Below are 17,812 nucleotides of genomic sequence, written 5' to 3'. Positions count from 1 at the left end.
ACAAAAGCATATTGATATTCTAGAGAGTTAATATGATAGCCTTGAAATTATAGTGGTTCGTCAGTATCTATCACCTCCACCAGGTTAGCAAACTTTTCATTAGTTATTCCATGATGTGTATTTTTCAATGAATTTAGTGATGTCATTAACAAATGCTCATCTTTGATAAGAGCTTTGCTAATGCAGTGGTTTGTTTCTATGAGAAGTTGATTTTAGAGGGTAGACAGTCTTTAGTTGTACTACTTTCCATGATCAACGAGACTACATGCTTATAGAATTATGCATATCTCTGTTTTAATCAGGATGTATTCCTTTGTTCTGAACTGAGTTCCTTTCCTGTATGTTTACCTCAGTATTTGTGGTGCGTGTTAAATCATTACTGTGTTATAGTTTTAGAATAATGATCTCTAAACTTGTTGAACTTTCTTTTTTTTCGAAAAATTACTCAATTTTTATTCTTGTCCAGCTTCAACTTCAGCTTCTCTTCAAAAGTTTCACACCTTTACAGTATTTCTCTTCTGTTTATAATAAATCATGTACATAAAATATTCTATTATACGTGCTATCGTTCCCAGTCAAATAGGTAATCAAAGAAATTTTACTCCCTGTACAAAACTAACAAGAATATAAAACTGAAGTTTGATGTTCATCATTGGTAGTCTTTGTATATTGGTTGTGGATTTCATTTGAGATGCAAGTTCAGTTTCCCTGATTTAGCATCAGCTAATTCGTACGAGTCTTTGTATTCACCTTCCATTAGAACCCTTGTTAAAGTCAGTATGCATTTTCCCATGAAATCCTTTCCAAATGTGTCATGGTCCCAGACTTCCAGCATTAACATGTCATGTAATCCATCCTCAACAACAAAGTCAAAAGTTTGATTCCATACCAGGTTTAGACTTTCATTTACAACCCTAGTTTTGCTGTTGGTTTGAGCCTTCTTCATGATCAGAACAACGTAGGGGTCAGCCTTTCCTCCTATATCAGTTGGGGCAGGTCATTAGCGGATACCACGGTAACATAAAGTACCCCTCTATATTACCTCTCTTCTATTGTTGATTTCACTTCCATTTGCACTAACTTCTTTTCCTTCTACCGAGTTTTTAAGAACTCTCTCTAATTAAGTCATTGACTCATTCTGAGAAAAAGGGTTACTTAGACCATTGTTCATGCCATTCGGGTAGTACAATAGATCAAAGTTCACATGGCCCCTATTTTTCTGATCTCTCTGAATTTCCAAATCTTTCACCAACTTCACCAGGCTCAAGCTCATTCAGATAGATATGGGCACATCCAATTAGTTCAGCTGACCGAAGCCCTTCATCGTCATAGATTATTACCACTAAGTGGTATCAATGGATCTTCGACTACGAACTCAAAATGCTCATATTCCAAATTGGGTTCAAATTGTTGTTAGCGCTTCTTCATTTTGTCTCGTAGAGGGCATACATTTAATACAACAAAAGGATCAGATTTTCCAATGAGATCTTTATTTGCTAATTCCTTTGGTTGAACTCAGTTCAAGGTCACTATAATCCCTAAGTAAAATGGGAGTAACTTTTCGTACTGGCCACGTGATAGAGTCTTCAACAACGTCCCGGATGGTTCCCTCAATTGCATTAGAAAGGCCAGGAATTACTCTCATGTCACCACCAATTCCTTTAAGCGTAAAATCCAGCTTTTTCTTCTACCTTAGAGAATAACATACAACTCTGAAGCAATGAAACTCATCAACAAGTAGCCTGAAGATGAGCTTGAAAATACTAGTAAACCCAATGTTTTTCACTTGCACCGGCAATGCTACACCTACATAAGTCTTGATATCAAGTATTATCCTTGGATTCCCATCCCATTGCATCTCTAATTCCATAGTAATACCCTTATTTCCATCTTTAATAATAGAAATCCCTGTGAATTGTGGAGCAACTGTACCAAGAGTGAACTTTGAAAAAAATCACAGGCCTATATTATTTCAAAATTGGCTCCACACTTGACTTTACTAGTTCTGATGCTGATGAGAATTAAGCCATGCCAACTTTTGGGCTCTTTGGTGATTAAATGATTGATTTATGCTTTAAGAGTTATAAGTTATAGCTATCGGGCATTATGTTACAAATTGACCTCAAATTGTTTATTTAACAGATGAAAAATGTGATGAAGATTAAAGACTGTGTTGTTGAAGAATTGTGGAGCCAGCTGAAAAGAAAGATTATATTTTTATTGTTGGTACAGATCTAGAGACGTTTTAACCTATGCAGCTTTTTCATTTTCTCAATTTTTAGGATTCGATAGATGTCGAACATGTTAGTTTTATAATCTTTTGTCGAACATCTATGTTATTTAGATCTTATGTTGAACACACAATTATATGTAAGTTTTCCAATATGTTTTTGTTCATGGCAAAACAATTATGAAATTTCGTATTAACTTTTTATGGCTTGTGAAAAAAAAATGAAATGATACTAAGATCCAGAACTGCTCGAGGAACATAAAAACTATATATAATTATTTGAAACTAAATTTGTGAAACAAACTTTGTCGTTAAATTTATTAAAAGCATTGAAAGAAATTTAAACTTGATCGGAAAAAGTAATATAATCAATGAAAGAATCTGACCACTAAAAGTACTTGTAACGATTGGAAATTGTGGTTTTACTTCAATGTTTTAACGACCAAATGACCATCAACGAAGGAAATTTTTGGTCGTTGTTAGTAAATGTAGCGACCGGATTTATCGTTGTCACTAAGTGATATCTAACGACCGGCTATGCAATCCAGTTGTTAACCTTTAACAACAGAGCTTTTAACGACCCGTGACAACCAATTTTTGACCAGTCATTATAGACCTTTAACGACTGGGTATGGACTTTTAACGACCAAATTTCCTTTAGTTAAAAGTCATTTTTCTTATAGTGAGGAGTTCTACTCACCCGAATTTGATTTTGTAAAGTCATACGGGCAACTTAACATCTTAGCTATCCCCTCATTTGATCAAAATTATAAATAGATTCCCCATTCATTACCAGATTTTCCTAGAACTTACCTAACTCTGATTTTGTCCAAATCTGGACTAGGCTACAAATTTCTAAGTTACTACAAAAAGTTTTTCTGGCTCAAATTTTTTCCCCGTTGGCTTTTATATAACGACTAGAACATGTCATTACAGTTTACTATTTTTGTATTCTTTGTTAATGATTAATACACAAAAATTTGGAGAATCTCAATTATTAAAACTAACCTTTCTCAATTCTCCTAATGAGTTGTAATTGTTTTTATTTCCTATATATTTTCCCAGCTGGTGCCCTCAAGATTAACAAACATGTGACTTGGTTTGTTCATAATTCTTTAGTTGTTCTTTTATTTTTTAAAAATAATGTATTTTAAAACATTTTTAATTTTTAAATATGATTAGAAATTTTTTTAAAACATAATGAGATCCTTTTATGATTTAATAGGTCTAGAAAAATAAGGAAACACACATTTGAGAATATGAGGGGCTAATATCTTTCACATAATTAATAAATTATGACATATTTAGGGGTGTTTATGGACAATGACATGGAAGAGCACGGAAAACATGTTTCTATTGACTATAAAATGAATAATAGGCTATCAAATTGAGTATCTTATACTCTGCATGTATGTCGCAACCCGATTCCTCGAGTCATGATGGCGCCTACTATAACCCACCAGTAGTCAAGACAACTCGTATCCTAGAACTACAAGTAATGGGATTGAGGGAAGATTAAAACAATAACATAAATCGTAGATGAAGAAGATGAAGCAAGTAAAACTATATCTACAAATAAGATGTCACGCCCCAAGCCTACAACCTGGGCGGGACTGGCACTCGTGAACCATTGATGGCCCTAAGCGAACCTTGTCTGGCTTAGTTAGCTCAACGGAAGACTTAACTTAACAGGACAATCTCAAAACATAACTTTAAACAGATATAAACTTAGCCAAAACGGCAACTAAAGTCTTTAAGCAACATCTGAATGATAAAGTAAAAACAACTGAACTACTAACTGTTTGACTATCTATGAAGCTTTTAAAAACAACTGAGGATGTCGGGACAAGCTCCACAACATCCTAATGAACTGATAATAAAAATGAAAGCAATAAAAAGAGTCATTCAGAATGCAAGGAGGCTCACCAACTGACTCTGAACTGCTCACTGGATCAACGATATGTTGGATGCCGATCCTAGTTACCTGTATCTGCATCATAAGACGATTCAGGCCAACTGACATCAATACATTGAATGTACAAGTATGCGAGTTGGAATGCTAAATATAACATAGGCTTGAAAGGAATCTGAAAAATTTACCTGGCTCAACTCAACTCAACATAACTAAACTTATTTCAAAAGGAGTTTAAAACAAGTGCAATATAAAGAAAATCTATTTAAAAGCATGATGTCAACTCAGTGTGTATGCAAAGATACACTATAACTCTGAAATGTATGTAAACATACAATAAAATTGTGTATATAAGAACACATTTACTTCTGTGGGAGTTTCTCTAACCGACAACCATCACGTAAGAGCTATTATGATGATACAACATTTTACCTCACGCTGCCAGAGCCGTCCTATACTTAGCCAGGGGTATAGAACCTAAACTACTAAGTGGATCCACTAGTCTATGCTAAAAAGCACTAAAGGAATCATCTAAAAAGTACAACAATTTTCTAGCCATTGTGGCTACATGGTTTATGAGGGCTTTGAACTCTCCCCCATATCAGTGCTCAATACTACTCCAAAAAATATAATATTAGCTCTGATGTTTTAAAAATATACTTCTTCTGTGATTTGAGATTAGTTCTCAAAAACTTAGCTCAAAAGTTATCTTGGAAATCAAAGTTTCCTCTCTTGCTTCCTTTAGAAAGCACTCTTTTCTGAAAACTAGCCCGAAAACTCTTTGAAAATTGAGGTTTCCTTTCTTGTTTAAATGTGAAAACATTTTAAACCCTTTGGGAATACAAAGTCCCCATATACTTTTGAAGAAATGAACTTCAAGCTTTACTTTTTCCCCTTTACTCAACTTGAACTTTAAGTCTTAAAACAAAGTTAAAATATTTGGAAAAGACATTTGGAAAACTCTAAGAACTTTTCTTGACTTTGATTTTAAGTGCTCTTGACTTGACTCTTAAGTTGTCCATGAATTGAATTATGGATTCAAGGATTGTGATTTGTGATTGGAAAGATCTCATGATGTTTAGGATTGATTTTAGATAGTTAAACATGAGAAAATGATCAAGAATCGATTCTGGGGAACTGCTCCACGACGCGGAGGTGATTTAAAATCTTAGGTCACTAATTAACTTTTTAGGCAGAACGGTCTGTGACCGCTCTGTGACGCGAGGAACAATTTTGTGAAAAATTGGGACAGGTCCGTGACGCGGCCTCACTACCCAGATTTGTCTGATGAAATTTCTTCTTTGTTTTTCAGCTCTAAACCCTTTAAACGTCATTGGTTCTTTCCCCGAACACTTAGAATCATTTATACCATCAAATAACATCATATTCTACTAAAAAACACAACTATAAACGTGAATCAATCTCAACAAAACTCCAACAACATAACCCACAAGGATTCAAAGGAACTTCATCAAGAATTCAATGGATTTACTTTCAAATCAAACATATTTCGCTGAATTGAATCATGATTGGCGCGAGGGTGAAATAACGCAATGCTATGTGATCTCCCATACCTTGTAGAGATAACCCCCGACGAAATCCACAAGCTAATCTCGACGAATCTTGAACGAATCTTGAACGTTCTTCTTTTTTTTCCTCTTTTCTCCTTTCTCCAAGCCCTAGTGTGAAATTCAATTTTCTAAAACTGACTAAAATCAGACTTTACCCCAATTAAACTTGTAAAAATGAATTAGAATAATTAGGTAAGGACAAGGCTAAATTACCCTTCAAAAATCCGGATTAGACTTTTTTCTTAATCCAACCACCCAACTTCCAAAGGGCATAACTTACTCATATGACCTCGGAATCACACAAACTCGGCGGCGTTGGAAAGATCATTGCAAGAGCTTTCTTACAGAATCTGGAAGTACCTCTAACTCATCCTATGCTAGAATGTATAATCGTTTGAAGTTGACCAAAAACTCAGTTTTCCTAACTTAAACAAATTTCTAGAGTTTTTTATTATTTCCAAAAATGACTATTTCCAGTTCTAAGCTCTTCCTAGCTATTTCAAATTGCGAGATGTTACAATATCTCCCTCTTGGGAAGATTCGTCCTCAAATGAGATTACTCTTACTAGGCTAAGGGTGGTAACATCAAGTTCAAACTTCCAACAAGCAAATGCAAACAAACAACATGCTCAATTATAATTTAAAGAGTACTAAGAAGAGAATTAGTACCTTGGTCTGCATTTTCTCCGGACTCAAAGAAATGTGGATATATTTTCTTCATATCCTCCTCAGCTTCCCAAGTAGCTTCCTCAACAAATTGGTTCCTTCAAAGGACTTTGATTGATGCTACCTCTTTTGTTCTCAACTTGCAAACTTGGCGATCTAGAATCTGAACAGGAATCTCCTCGTAAGATAAGCCATCCTTGATCTCAATATTCTCAGTTGGTATGATCAATGAAAGATCGCCCATGCACTTCTTCAGCATGGAGATGTGAAACACTGGATGAACTGCGGCTAACTCTTATGGTAGCTCCAACTCATAAGCTACATTGCCAATGCTCTTGGAAATTTGATAAGATCCAATATACCGGGAACTAAGCTTCCCCTTCTTACCAAACCTCATAACACCCTTCATGGGTGAAACTTTTAGATATACCCAATCATCTACTTCGAACTCTAACGCCCTTCTCCTAACATCAGTGTAGGATTTCTAACGACTCTACGCCATTTTCAACCTCTCTTGAATCACTTTCACCTTCTCCATAGCTTGATGAACTAAAGTTGGTCGTATCAACCCTACTTCACCAACTTCAAACCATTCAATAGGATATCTACATCTTCTCCCATAAATAGCTTCATAAGGAGCCATTTGGATGCTCGAGTTGTAACTATTGTTGTAAGTGAACTCGATGAGAGGCAGGAGATCATCCCAATTACCTTTGAAATCGATCACACACACCCTCCACATATCATCTAATGTCTGAATAGTGCGCTCTGCTTTCCCATCTATCTGAGGATAAAATGTGGTACTTAGGTTCACCTTTGAACCCAAACCTTTTTGGAATGACTTCCAAAACTGTGTAGAAAATTGCACACCTCTGTCTGAAATAATGGAAACCAAAACCCCATGAAGTCTTACCACCTCTTGAAGATACAACGTAGCATAATCTTCTGCCGAATGAGTAGTTTTTACCGGCAAAGAGTGGGCTGATTTTGTCAGTCTATCTACAATTACCCGATTGGAATCATGTTGCCTGCGAGACCTTGGTAAACCTGTGATGAAATCATATTAATCATCTCCCACTTCCATTCCATAAGTTTGATATTCTGAGCCAAACCACCGGACCTTTGGTGCTCTACTTTAACTTGTTGGCAATTTGGACACTTAGTAACAAATTCTGCAATGCCCTTCTTCATACTATTCCACCAATACACCTTTTTCAAATCATGATCCATCTTTGTGGAACCCGGATGAATGGAATATCTGGAGCTATGAGCTTCTTTCATGATCCTCTCTTGGAGTCCATCCACCATTGGTACACACAATCTACCTTGATATCTCAATACACTATCTCCCCATGTTCAAAAGCTAATATTTTTTGCTTATGAACATTTGCCTTCAATTCAAGCAAAGTGGGATCTTGGTCTTTCTTTTCTTTCACTGCTGACACTAATGAAGATTCATCCCCATTCAATACCACTACTCCTCCTTCTGTGGAATCCATTAGTCGGACTCTTAATCGTGCAAGTCTATGCACATCTTTCGCTAACTCTGTCTTTTCTTCCTCAACATCGGCGCTATTACCCATAGACAACCTGCTTAAAGCATCAGCAAGAACATTAGCCTTACATGGGTGATAAAGAATACTCATGTTGTAATCCTTGAGTATTTCTAACCACCTCCTTTGTCTGAGATTAAGCTATTTCTGAGTGAACACATATTGTAGACTCTTGTGATCAGAGAATACATCAACATGAACACCATATAAATAATGACGCCATATCTTCAAGGAAAATACTACAACAGCCAACTCCAAGTCATGGGTTGGGTAGTTCTTCTCATGAACTTTCAACTGTCTGGAGGCATAAGTTATAAATTTGCCATTTTGCATTAATACACAGCCCAAAAAAACTCTAGATGCATCACAATACACCACAAAACCTTGAGTACCATCCGGTAAAGTCAAAACTAGGACAGTAGTTCAACCTCTTTTTCAATTCCTGAAAGCTTTTCTCATAAGCTTCAGACCATTGAAATTTAATTATCTTCTTAGTCAATTTGGTCAAAGGAGATGAAATGGACGAGAACCCCTCTACAAACCTTCTATAATAACCAGTCAAACCCAAGAAACTTCTAATATCAGTTGGAGATGTGGGTTCAGGCCAATTTTGCACTACCTCAATTTTCTGAGTATCAATTTTAATTCCCTCTCCAGACACAGTACAGCCTAAGAAGGCCACAGACTCAAGCCAAAATTAACACTTATAGGACTTGGGATATAACTCCTTATCTTTCAAAGTCTGAAGAACTGTTCTGAGATGGCTAGAATGATCTTCTTCATTCCTTGAATAGATTAGTATGTCATCAATGAAGACGATAACAAACATATCTAAATAAGGTTTGAATACTTTATTCATAAGGTCCATGAATGTTGTTGGTGCATTGGTCAAACCAAAGGACATGACCAGAAACTCATAGCGACCATAACGAGTCCTGAAAGTTGTCTTTGGAATGTCACATTCCCTTACTCTTAACTGATGGTAGACAGATCTAACATCTATCTTAGAAAGAAAGGTGGCACCCTGAAGTTGATCAAATAAATTATCAATCCTTGGAAGAGGATACTTGTTCTTAATGGTAACCTTGTTCAATTGACGATAATCTATACACATCCTAAGGGAAAACCATATTTCTTTCCCACAAACAAGACCGGAGCGCCCTAGGGTGAGACACTTGGTCGAATAAAGCCCTTATCTAAGAGATCATTTAACTGCTCTTTAAGCTCTTTCAACTCTGTTGGTGCCATTATATATGGCGTAATAGATATAGGATGAGTATCTGGAAGAATATCTATACCGAAGTCTATCTCTCTCTCTCAGGAGGGACTCCGGGAAGATCATCTGGGAAAACTTCTAGAAACACTTTTACTACTAAAACTGATTGAATAGGAGGTATCTCAACACTTGAGTCATTAAATCGGACTAACTGATAGAAACACCCCTTAGAAACTAACTTTCTTGCCTTAAGGTACGAAATGAAATGACCCTTAGGTACTGCTGAACTGCTTTTCTACTCTAAGACTGGCTCATTTGGAAACTGAAACATGACAACTCGAGTCCTACAATCAACTGAGGCATAACAGGCATTAAGCCAGTCCATACCAAGAATGACATAAAAATCTACCATGTCTAACTCAATTAAATCAGCCATGGTACTCTTGTGATTGACGGAAATGGGACAATCACGATAAACTCTCTCTGCTAGGATGGACTCACCAACATGTGTAGAAATATTGAATGGTTCACTAAGTTGCTCAGGAATAACATCAAAATTAATAGCAACATATGGAGTTACAAAGGATAAACTCGCTCCTGGATCTAGCAAACCATAAATAGTAAAGTCAAAGACTTGGATCGTACCAATGACAACAGTTGGCAAATCCTCTTGCTCTTGGCGATTGTTGATAGCATATAAGCGGTTTGTTCCTCTGCCAGTACCGGAAGTAGCCCCTTTAGGTGCAGCACTGTCTAGTGGAGCAATTGAAGAAGATTGGGCACCATTGCCCCCATTACCATTACCCTGCCTATTTTTTGGACACTCTCGCATGAAATGTCTATTCTGACCACACTTGAAACAACCAGTGGAGCCCTCACGACAAGTACCTGAGTGGTTCCTACCACACTTGGAGCATGGAGGAGGCTTACTACCCCCTTGTTCCACGCTACCCTAAGAATAAGCAAGTTTAGCTCTGAAATTCTGACTATTGTACTCACATTTGTTCTTAGGTGCAGGTGCACTAGCGGATGATGGAGCAGGTCGCTTCTGTTTCTGTTGGAAAGATGACCGGTTGACATTACTCTTCTGTTGCCCGGACTCATTCCCTATCTTGGCTCTTTTGTTCATAAACTATTCTCTATCCTTTAGCTTCTCTTCCTCAACCTACTTCATAAATACCATTAATCTAGATATATCCATGTCCTCAATTAGCATTGCAGCCCTACCTTCCTTACTCAACAGACGAGACAACCCAACAACGAATAAAATCATCCTGCTCCTCATGTCGTCAACCATCTCTTTGCTTCTCTTAGATCACGGGGAAAGAAATGCCCCATGAAAGCACTCTCAAAATAGTCCAACTCACAAACGGTTATGCATAAGCATGAGTTATAAAGAAACTTTTTAGAGATAAACTCTAACGCACGAAATTAATATGAAACAAGTGAAGGAATTCCTAAATGTTGCAGCTTCCTAATTATAGATGTGGGGCGCTTCACACCGATAACAAGGACTCTACAGATACGGCTTCATAGACTCCCTAGGACTCTTGAACTCTGCGCTCTGATACCAAGTTTATCACTCACTGAGCCTACACCCTGGGCGGGACTGGCACTCGAGAACCATTGTTCGCCCCCAACTGAACTCTTGGCCTGGCTTACTTAACTCAGCGGATGACTTAACTTAACTAGATAATCTCAAAACATAATTTTAAACAGATATAAACTTAGCCAAAATGGCAACTGAAGTTTTTAAGCAACATCTGAATGATAAAGTAACGACAGCCTATCTATGAAGCCTCTAAAAACAACTAAGGATGTTGGGACAAGTCCCACAACATCCTAATGAACTGATATTAAAATTGAATGCAATAAAAGGAGTCATTCGGAATGCAAGGAGGCTCACCAACTGACTCCAAACTACTCACTCGATCAATGATGTGCTGGATGCCGATCCTAGTTACATGTATCTGCATCATAAAATGATGCATGCCAACTGGCATCAATACATTGAATGTACGAGTATGCGAGTTGGAATGCTAAATACAACATAGGCTTGAAAGGAATCTGAAGAACTTACCTGGCTCGAGTCAACTTAATATAACTGAACTCATTTCAAGATAAAGCAGTTTAAAACAAGTGCAATATAAAGAAAAGTTGTTTAAAAACATGATGCCAACTCTGTGTGCATGCAAAGAAACACCATAACTCTGAAATGTATGTAAAAATACAATAAAAGTGTGTATATAAGAATACATTTCCTTTTGTGGGAGTATCTCTAACCGACAACCATCACGTAAGAGTTATTGTGATGATACAGCGTTATGCATCACGCTGCCAGGGCCGTCCTATACCTTGCCGGGGGTATAGAACCTGAACTACCAAGTGGATCCACTAGTCTATGCTAAAAAGCACTAAATAAATCATCCAAAAAGTATGACCCTTTTCTACCCAAGTTGGCTACATGGTTTATGGGGGCAGTGAGTTGTCTGAACTCTACCCCATATCGGTGCTTAATACTGATGTTTATTGTGACCAATGACACTAACTTATAGTACGAGTGTCTACAATCGTCGATAATATAGTAACCCAACCAAGGGTTGGGGTCGTGTCCCAAGGGAGTGGTAGTAAAAATAGTAGTTAGGCTAAAATTTTGTTCTAGTTAGCTGTAGTTTGAGAAATTATCGAAGAAAAACAAAGTAAATTCAAGTGGGTGACACCAGGTGTCAAATATCAAATGGAGTTTTGTCACAAGTAGCTAAAATAACAAAAATAAAGAGAAAATCAAGTATGGGGAGAAGTTCTTGGGGTGTGACCACAATATATATTGATATAAATCGTTGGGTACATGCTTTCGATAGGAAATTTGCAAGCTAATAGTGACTAGGCTAAGCTTTAGAGGGAAATAAGTTCCCTCTCTGGCAACTTACCCCATTTCAAACGGGTTCCTCTCGGACACCCATTTGCCGCATGAAGGCCAGCCTACGCCTTACCCCATTCACTCTCTCGAGCTGAGTGTTAAGACATGGGACTAAGGCTCACCCTCTCGGGCTGAAACTTATGTCGACCCACTCCTTAGGCCATCAGCCTAGCGGTCTTGGTTTCGCAACCTCTCTCTCAAGCAAGCCGAAAACACATGGGTGGTTTTGTATTTGCAACTACAAAACCATTAAATTAAGCCACAACCACTAGGTGAAATCACCATTAAAATACATCTAACCTATCAGCAAGCAAGACCCAACAATAATATCAACACATATTTGCTAAATCACACCCCAAGAATGGAGTTTTTTAGCCACATATCAAGAAATAACAAATTACACCTAAAATGATAATGAAATCAAATGGGTATAAGAAATTAAACCTTGATTTAAGCAAAGGAAGAAGAATGGAGAAGACTCACTTCCAACTTGGGGAAGATGGAACTCCTTCTTTCTTCAAGTCTTCCTAAACCCTCTCCAAACTTGAGAGAAAATACAAGAAAGATAATATTCTAAAGTAAATACTACAATAATGTTCAGATCTCTAAAAATAATAACTAAGGCTAGTATTTATAGTTTTCATATTTAGTGATGCGGTGGACCGTTCGGCGAGGTTAGTGGGAATCACCGATCGACTCGACTATCCTTCCATCATCTGGTGCATCGCCTTCTGTGCTTGCCTACAACATATCTGCATCCTACACCATTGGGCGATATTGTACTACTTCACGGAACTGTTCGGCAACATGCCAACTGCTTCTTTTTACTGCCATTTGATCCTCTTCCTTGAGGGCTCTGCGTACTGGAACAAAGGGTGAAGTAGTCCCTTCGGCTATTCACCAAGTGTTCTTGGCGATGCTCATGCTTCGGTTTCTTCGTTCTTTTCAGCCTTTTTGTTCCTTTTTGCGTCTAAGTGTCCATGCTTTCACTCAAACTTGAAATACCTGAAACTTAAGAGTTTTTATCATATATTGGGATAAAAGAAACATTTGAGGACACTAATTCTATTAAAATATGGCCCTAAATGAGTCCAACTTGTGGACTTATCAACACCCCCAATTTAAACTTTTATTTGTCCTCAAGTAAAACCCAAGTTCAGCAGTTCAAATAGGATGTCTAAAGTAGTGCTACACAAGACTCAATTATGAACATACACAACAAGGCTCAAACAACTCATGCAAAGATCAATTGTGTATTCAAAGATTCATGTTGTGACACACCATTACCAAATATTCTCATGCTCGCAATACTTGCTTCAAATGCAAGTTCAACCTCAACAATAGTAGCTAAATGCCCTCACACAAAGAATGATTCCATATTCACACACAAAGGTTTAATCATTTAAAGCTCAGGAATGAGATGCAATGCTCACACTCAAAAAGAGGAACACAATGCATGCTTTCACCCATAGGTTTGCCCTTATTTTCGAATCAACGTTTGGTTCGGCTCACTCCAGATCAAAAAGGTCTTTTCAAGGTTTGTAATGGGGCTGAGTGCAAAGGTATGGTCATTTTAGGATCAGTGACTAAAGATCCTCATGAATTGTGGAGCTGTCAACCTTCCTTTTCTTCACCTTCTTCTATCAATTTTTCTTCTAGTGCTTCTAAGTCATCCTATTATTCACTCCAAGGATTGCTTGGAAACTCCATTTCTTTTGTACTTTATTCCACACACTTTTTTTTGAAGGGGTTCCATTTTATGCAATACCATGGGTTAAAGGGGGACTTTTCTTGCACTTCTTGACTTCTCCTTTTCCTTTTCACCACACCTTTAGCCTAAGTTGGCTAATCGCTAAACCATAAATCAAAAGGATTATAGGTAGTGGGTCAAGAAAGGTCTAAGGTTCATCAAGGTTCTTCCAAAGAAAGGTAAGGCTCAAAGGGTGTTCAAAAGAGTTTCACACGCTCACGGGTAGGCCACAAAAGAGGTATATGTCAAATTTGGCTCACACACTTTAAAGTTGCGTATGATCATCTCAAGAGGACAGCTTTCCAAATCAATCAGACTAACAGGATAAATTATGGGTTTATTCATGCATGGTTCAAAGTAAGCTCATTACACAAGGCATTGACACTTAAGTCAAACAAGACTACACACTTTGGCTAGTGTGCAAGGGTCATTACAAGAGAATCAATTTGAGAAATGGCTAATCACAACTAGTTGCAAAGAGTTCACATATTGTCTTTGCAACTTCATTTATTCTCGTCGTAGCCGCACATTCATGTTTGTTCGATTGAGAGCACTATTCAAGTCATGGTATTGATCGAAATCGAGACTTGAATTTGTACAAGAACAACCACTTCCAACACAAGAGGTGGCAAAAAATTTTGAAAAATGAAAATTTTTTGGAAGGGTCAAAATTATTTTTTAATTAAACCCAAAAGAGAGCCATAAGCTCAAACAATCGCAAAGCAGTTTTTAAAAACACAATTAAAAACAGACAACCCAAATGGTACACCAAAACACTAGTATTCGAAACAAGCAAAACAAGGTGGGCCTCACCCCACCACAAATAAAAATATTTGTCCTGAAATGCAAATAACAAAAAAAATCATTGCAACTGAGTACAAAATTGCAAAAAATAAATTTGGGGTTCGTAAAACCAACCTTAGATGCCGATTAAAATACTTTTGAAATGCTAGGCAGCAATGTAATCAACTCCAAGCACTAATTAACGACTACAATACTAAAGGCAAGCATTAATCTAGAAAATATTACCTTGATGTGAAGTTGAGAATTTTAAAAGGAGGGAGAGTGGGAAAATTTAAAAATTCTGAGATTTTTGGCACTTTATAACCGTTTCGTTCTTGTCCATTCAGCGATGTTAGTCAACTCGCTGACCCACTAAGCGGTCCGCCGAGTGGTCATTTATCTCGCCCTTTCTTCAAAATCTTCAATTTTCTGGGGGTGAGATCGGCGGTCTGCATCGAGATCGCCAAGCAGGTTGGAGATGCACCGAGCTGCTTTTCGAGTTCGCCGAGTTTTACAAGCTCTATACAACTCTTGTATTGAGCCAAACGGTGGATCCAATCGGGGTTGCCGACCTGTTTAGCGACTCGTGGAATGGACATTCTGCTCGCCAACCTGAGATTTTCCACACTTTCCTCGATTTATCTGCAACATCAACACACCATTATTTATAAAAGTAAAATCCTAAATTTATGACCTTCGGTTGCCTCCCAATAAATGCCTTATTTAACGTTGTGGCATGACGTAACTCCTCACTCAAGTTCCATTAGTGAGGTTTGCCTCATTTTCATGAGGTCACCCCTCTTTTGGCTCTAGGTAGAGGACCTGCATACACAAAAAAAAACAAAGAAAAACAAAACTAAAAGTAAAATTAGTAAAAACTACACTAAGAAGAACAAAAAGCTCTAGTTAACTACATTTTCACGTGACACCACTCCCCGGCAGCGGCGCCATTTTGATGCTTATCGTGACCAACAACACTAACCTACAGTACGAGTAACTACGATCGTCGATAATATAGTAACCCAACCAAGGGTTGGGGTCGTGTCCCAAGGGAGTGGTAGTGAAAATAGTAGTTAGGGTAGAATTTTGTTCTAGTTAGCTGTAGTTTGAGAAATTATCGAAGAAAAACAAAGTAAATTCAAGTGGGTGATACAAAAGTGTCAAATATCAAAGGGGGTTTTGTCACAAGTAGGTAAAACAACAAAAATAAAGAGAAAATCAAGTATGGGGAGAAGTTCTTGGGGTGTGACCGCAATATATATTGATATAAATCATTGGGTACATGCTTTCGATAGGAAATTGGCAAGATAATAGTTACTAAACTAAGCTTTAGATGTAAATGAGTTCCCTCTCTAGCAAGTTACCCCGTTTCAAATGGGTTCCTCTCGGACACCCATTTGTCGAATGAAGGCCAGCCTACGCCTTACCCCACTCACTCTCTCGAGCTGAGTATTAGGATATGGGACTAGGGCTCACCCTCTCGGGCTGAACCTCATGTCGACCCACTTCTTAGGCCATCAGTCTAGCGGTCTTGGTTTCGCAACCTCTCTCTCGAGTAAGTCGAAAACACATGGGTGGTTTTTTATTTACAACTACAAACCCATTAAATTAAACCATAACCACTAGGTTAAATCACCATTAAAATATATCTAACCTATCCGCAAGCAAGACCCAACAATAATACCAACACATATTTGCTAAATCACACCCTAAGAGTGGGGTTTTTAGCCACACATTAAGAAATAACAAATTGCACATAAAATGTTAATGAAATCAAATGGGTTTAAGAAATTAAACCTTGATTTAAGAAAAGGAAGAAGAATGGAGAAGACCCACTACCAACTTGGGAAAAATGAACTCCTTCTTGCTTCAAGTCTTCCAAAACCCGCTCCAAACTTGAGAGAAAATACAAGAAAGATAATATTCTAATGTAAAAATTACAATAATGTTCAGATCTCTAAAAATAATAAATAAGGCTAATATTAATAGTTTTCAGATTTAGTGCTGTGGTGGACCATTCAGCGAGGTTAGTGGGAATCGCCGATCGACTCGGCGATTCACCAATCATCTGGTTCATCGCCTTCTGTTCTTGCCTACAACATCTCTGTGTCCTGGACCATTGGGCCATATTGTATTGCTTCACGGAACTGTTCGGCGACGCACCGACTGCTCTTTTTTATTGCCAATTTGATCCTCTTCCTTCAAGGCACCGCGTACTGGAACAAAGGGTGAAGTACATCCCTTTGGCGATTCGTCAAGTGTGCTTGGCGATGCTCAGGCTTCAGTTTCTTCGTTCTTTTCAGCATTTTGTTCCTTTTTGCGCCCAAGTGTCCATACCTCCACTCAAACTTGAAATACCTGAAACTTAAAAGTCTTTATCAGATATTGAGATAAAAGAAGCATTTGAGGATACTAATTCTATTAAAATATGGCCCTAAATGTGTCCAATTTGTGGACTCATCAAATCCTACTCACAAAAATACAATATTAGTACTTATGTTTAAAAATATACTTCTTTTGCTATTTGAGATTAGTGCTCAAAAACTTAGCTCAAAGGCTATCTTGGAAATCAAAGTTTCCCCTCTTGCTTCCTTTAGAAAGCGATTACTCTTTTCTGAAAACTACCCCGAAAGCTCTTTGGAAATCGAGGTTTCCTTTCTTATTTAAATGTGAAAAGATTTTATACCCTTTGGAAATACATAGTCCTCATATACTTTTGAAGAAATGAACTTCAAGCTTTACTCTTTACTATTTACGCAACTTGATCTTTAAATCTTAAAACAAAGTTAAAACATTTGGAAAAGACTTTTGGAAAACTCTAAGAACTTCTCTTGACTCTATTCCTAACTGCTCTTGACTTGACTCTTAACTGGTCCTTGAATTGAATTATAGATTCAAGGATTGTGATTTATGATTGGAAAGATCTCATGATGTTTACGAATGATTTTAGATAGCTAGACATGAGAAAATGATCAAGAATCGATTCTTGGGAACTGCTATGCGATGCGGAGGTGATTTAAAATCTTAGGTCGCGAATTAACTTTTTAGGAAAAACGGCCTGTGATAGCTCCGCGACACGAGGGAGAATTTTGTGAAAAATTGGGACAGGTCCGTGACGCGGCCTCACTACCCAGATTGGTCCAACGAAATTTCTTCTTTTTTTTTCAGCTCTAAACCCTCTAAACTCCATTGGTTCTTTCCCCAAACACTT

General features: G+C 37.6%; 1 pseudogene; it reads right to left on the bottom strand.

The window, feature by feature from the left end:
- Nucleotides 1-649: 649 nt before the first annotated feature.
- Nucleotides 650-17,812, bottom strand: part of LOC125873743 (synaptotagmin-5-like) — a 42,626-nt pseudogene continuing 25,463 nt past the window's right edge.

This window comes from Solanum stenotomum, chromosome 8, assembly GCF_019186545.1.
Source record: "Solanum stenotomum isolate F172 chromosome 8, ASM1918654v1, whole genome shotgun sequence".
Taxonomy (NCBI): Eukaryota; Viridiplantae; Streptophyta; class Magnoliopsida; order Solanales; family Solanaceae; genus Solanum; species Solanum stenotomum.
Note: the sequence above shows the minus strand (reverse complement) of the source record. Positions and strands in the feature narration are given on the sequence as shown.